The following is a 4,764-nucleotide window of genomic DNA, read 5'->3' as shown; positions in this document are numbered from 1 at the left end:
GTTAATTACCATAACAATAAAACCTATGTCGAGTGTATGGTATCCGTACATAACATTAAACTTTAACTCGTATTGGTTGGTACTTGTAAAATAGTTTTATTAACATATACTAGCACTTTGGACTAGGTATCTGCAACGACTGATGTATTCACAGTTTCAAAACGAATCCAGCGTTAAAACGCCGGCCCTCCTAACATGGGCCTGTAGAGAGACCAAGAGACCAAGCGACATGACGCATCTCCATGCTTGGACTCTGAGCGTGGCGTGCTACGGTCTCCAGCGCGACTGGAGCGTTGTTAGAGAGCTGTCAACTGGATGCAAAACGTTCATTGAGTCGAATTTAGACTTTTCATTACTTTTTTATGTTACATTTATAGTAAGTAAGTAAATATTCTTTATTGCACCAACAATTATACATTTTACACACATGGAAAACTACAAATGAATTTTAAAGTAAAATAGAACCAGGTAACAACAGGCGGTCTTATCGCTAAAAAGCGATCTCTTCCAGACAACCTTTAGGTAGCAGGAAATACTTTAGGTAGTGTTTTATTACATATATTTAATAGTTAGAGAATAAACAATCTATGCTGCAAAGGGTTAACCTGAATTCTGTCAGTACTGATCATTTTCTAGGAACTCATTTGAGTTATATTCATATTCATTGGTAAAAGCAAGTGAGGTTACTCATAGCGTTTTAACTATGTTTATTACTGGTAATTAAATAAACAATAATTTTTATGGTTGTGAGTCACCATTCACCAACCATGACATAGGTACAAAACATTAAGACAAATTAATATTCAATACCCGTAATTTGAAAACTTGCCCAAACTATGTCGGAAGTATATATATATATATATATATTTACTCTCACTCTGATATATATATATTTGAAAGTTACTCGCTAAATCGTTTTTGCAGTTTGACAGTACATGAGTCAAATAACCATCGGGAAACCCAAAGTTAATAATACCAATTTACTTGTCACAATAAATACGTTCCGATGGAACATGAATATCGTTCAATAACGATAAGATACCTTATTATGACAGGGTTTTATTGATGACACAGACGGTACGGCCAGACCGAACAAATGCTTAATTGAAAATATTGGCCACGGCCGGGATCGAACTTGTGACCTTTGACTTCGTGAGCAAACGTATCAAGATTAATGATCAGTCTGTTCTGCAGCTGTAGCAAACAGATGCATAGTTTTATGACGCCATAGAGCCCGTCTAAGATATATTATATTTTCATACATATCTGACATTAACAAATGCCATGCGGCTTTGTCCGGCTTTAGCTTACTGCATACTCGTAATGAATACATGGATGCTGCCAAATGTGAGAACAACGAACCTAGGCGTCGTCTAGCTGTACTCTGTCACGTATATTGTCACGCGTGCAATAGAGTATTTAAGAGCAAGTTCGGCCTGGCCAGCCACATTAGGGCTCATGCTAGACAACGTCCATAATGTGTTTATTTAGGGTCGCCGTCATCGAAAACGATGAGGAGGACTATATATATATATAGGTTGGGTGTTGCCGTCAAAACCTAGATACTTTTATTTTATTTTTATTACAAGAAGATAAAACAGAAGCATACGAGTGAAGAACAATATAGGCGGAATACACGTAACTAGTATTACTAGTACAATATAAATTATGATATTTCCTTAACCATATAGCAGAACATATTTGGAATTTGAATATAAACCCAGCGACATGCATACACTTACTATTTCAACTAAAATATCTATATGCATTTACAGTTAATCATAATAATAACGTTCGCGAAATTCTTCTCTAGCGTTTTCTTGCCCGATACCCCGTCCCTAGATCATAATGCCGTGATGCTGAATGATAGCTTCAGATCCGCGAACTATGTGCATATCAATCTTATTACACCCCGCGACGTTGAAACGGCCTTAATTAAACTTAAAGCTCAAAGCTCCATAGGACCGGACAATTTTCCACCTTATATACTAAAGGGATGTAAAAATCACTTTCTTCAGCCAATATTGTACATTTTTAACTTGTCAATTGCGACTGGTGTGTATCCTAAACGGTGGAAGCTCTCTCGAGTAACTCCAATTCCCAAATCTAGTGACACTTCAAGTGTAGAGAACTACCGGCCCATAGCCATACTTTCTTCGTTAGCGAAGCTGTTTGAATCTGTACTGAAGGCATTGATTTCTCCCCAATTAAAACCATTCCTTTGTGACGCACAGCACGGCTTTAGGTCGAAACGATCAGTGGACACCAACCTGTTGACGGCTACCAACATCATTTCAGAACACTTAGATAGAGGAACACAGGTTGATGTCCTCTATCTTGACTTCAGGAAAGCTTTTGATCAAGTTGATAATGATGTTTTACTTGGAAAGTTGTGTGCCATTGGTTTTTCGCCGCGATTGTTAAAATTGTTTGCCAGTTACATGAGCGGCAGGCAACAATTCGTAAAGCATGGTTGTTTTGTTTCATCCACTTACTCTACACAATCCGGAGTTAGTCAAGGATCCATTCTTGGCCCTCTGCTATATGGCATCATGATAAATGATCTCGAGGTAGTTCTGAAAGAGAATACTAGGTGCCTTTTGTACGCAGATGACCTAAAACTCATGCTTGGTGTTAAACAAATGGCGGATTGTGAAGCGATGCAAAGAGACATCAATGAGGTTTTGCAATGGAGTGTTGCGAATAAACTGCATTTCAACGTCTCCAAATGTTGCGTTATGTCCTATACTCGCTCGCCAAAACCTTTAATTGCACAGTATGTCCTTGGTTCAGAAGTCATAGCTCGTGTAACAACTGTCAAAGACCTGGGTGTTACCTTCGACGCCTCTCTTACTTTTCATGACCACATAAAAGGATTAGCTGCCAATTGTTATAAGCGACTTGGTTTCGTCATCAGGAATGTGCGCGATTTTAACGATCCCAGAGCCATCAAACTGCTCTACACGGCTCTTGTGAGGAGTAAGCTTGAGGCGGCAAGTATTGTTTGGAACCCAGCTGAAATCACATACGCCCTTCTCGTAGAAAAAGTGCAAAAAACATTTCTTAGGTTCTTGTATAAGAAGCTATATACTTACTATCCATTCTTATATCCGACCAAGTACTTATTAGGATCATTAGGTTTTAATTCCCTTGCAGTCAGACGCAATTACAATCTCCTGGTGACAGCATGTGGAGTTTTACGTGGCGAGACAGACTGTCCTGAACTGGTAGGACGAACTGTTAGACTCGCTATTCCATTTGTGCCCAAAAATCTCCTGCGACCGCGAAGTCACAAGCTTTTGGCCGTCCCAATTACACGCACTGTAGCACATAAAAACTCGCCTGCTGTGCGGGCTCTAAGGCTGCTGAACTCCCTTCTGTCATGGGCACCAGATTGTGATATGTTTGCAAGTCGATGGACGGCTGTGTATCAGATGTGTCTGCGGTATTGCGAGGTGATGGACGAAAGATGATTGTGATCTGTTTTTCCTAGTATGTAATCCTATCATATAATCTGAATTGTACAGTGCTTTGGTCTCGACTGTAATGCTGTATATATATATTAAAATATTAAATAAAATAAATAAATAAATAAATTAAATAAATGTAATGATCTTTACTACTTCTCAATTTTTTTTTTCAAGTTTGTGACAGCAGCCTTGAATGAGGCTTGGGAGCAAGAGATCTACATTATTTACGGATGCAAGATCTATATTACAGAGTAACTTGTTGTGGTGGTCGCAAATTCTGTGTATAGGAGCCCGTTTGCTTGGGTTGGAACACTTGGAACGCGTAATCAATAAGCTAAATAAGTGTTTGGACCTGCTCAACTTCTGCGGAGTGCAGACTGCGGCTAGGGCTACGAGGGGCTGCGGACAGTCTACAATACAATACAATCGATGTTACGCGCTCATTTTAAAACGACTTGCTCAAATGATATGAAACAGGCATAGATATTCAAGTAGGTAACGTAACATATTCTGGCGCTAGTTTTTTTTTGTTAGGAATTTTAAAAAGTACTTTAAGTAATTTTTTGTAGGTATCTTCCTCATAAAGACATATTTACTTAAGTAATAAGTATTAAGGCTTATGCACACCGGATTCGTGTGCGTAGATTTGCTCGAGTTGCGCGTCAAACGGATCTTTATGAGAGCCGGTATACCGCTTACGCATCGTGAGCGTGTAATAAAATAATGGCTCCAACATTTAAGCATACGCATAATTGCACGTCTACGCACAACGCAGCCGGTGTGCACTGGTCTTTAATACTCGTATGTACCAAAACTGTCTAATTATCTACTTATTAATTTACAGATGACTCAAAAAAGGATCACACATTCGAAAAGAAAGGTGAAAAACGAAGACCTTGCGCATGGTGTTACAAAAGGCTTCGGTCTACGTTCAAAAGTAGGGAGGCTTGCAACAAAGTTCCCAAAACCAAGTCCTACTGCGTAGAATGCGATAAAGGGTACTGCCTCAGGTGTTTCTGTGAGAGTCACTCAATCACACAATTTATCTTGTAATACATTCAAGTTAAATGTAGCATTTTTATTTTTCTGCCCCTGCCTTGAGAGGGGAGAATAGCTTTGCGATCCTAACCGAACGAAGGTACGTAAATTATTGATGAAATTTCCATTTCGGGAGAAAACGACCTTACAGAAAACCATAGCCAAATAACACTAGACCCTACTCATAGTGTTGTGTTCCTGCCGGTGAGTAAGGTTGCCAGAGCTCAACGAGGGGAGGGAGGGTTGTTAGGGTTGG

At 39.3% G+C, this 4,764-nt stretch overlaps 1 long non-coding RNA gene across 1 annotated transcript; it reads left to right on the top strand.

The window, feature by feature from the left end:
- The first annotated feature begins 3,603 nt into the window (after positions 1–3,603).
- LOC133515833 (uncharacterized) lies at positions 3,604–4,542 on the top strand. The gene is made up of 2 exons (XR_009799082.1): positions 3,604–3,961; positions 4,315–4,542. It is a non-coding gene; the product is annotated as an uncharacterized LOC133515833 (long non-coding RNA).
- The last annotated feature ends 222 nt before the right edge of the window (positions 4,543–4,764 follow it).

The sequence above is a fragment of the Cydia pomonella genome, chromosome 3, assembly GCF_033807575.1.
Source record: "Cydia pomonella isolate Wapato2018A chromosome 3, ilCydPomo1, whole genome shotgun sequence".
In the NCBI taxonomy this organism is placed as follows: Eukaryota; Metazoa; Arthropoda; class Insecta; order Lepidoptera; family Tortricidae; genus Cydia; species Cydia pomonella.
The sequence above is the reverse complement of the archived record's forward strand: the minus strand, read 5'-3'. Positions and strand labels throughout refer to the sequence as shown.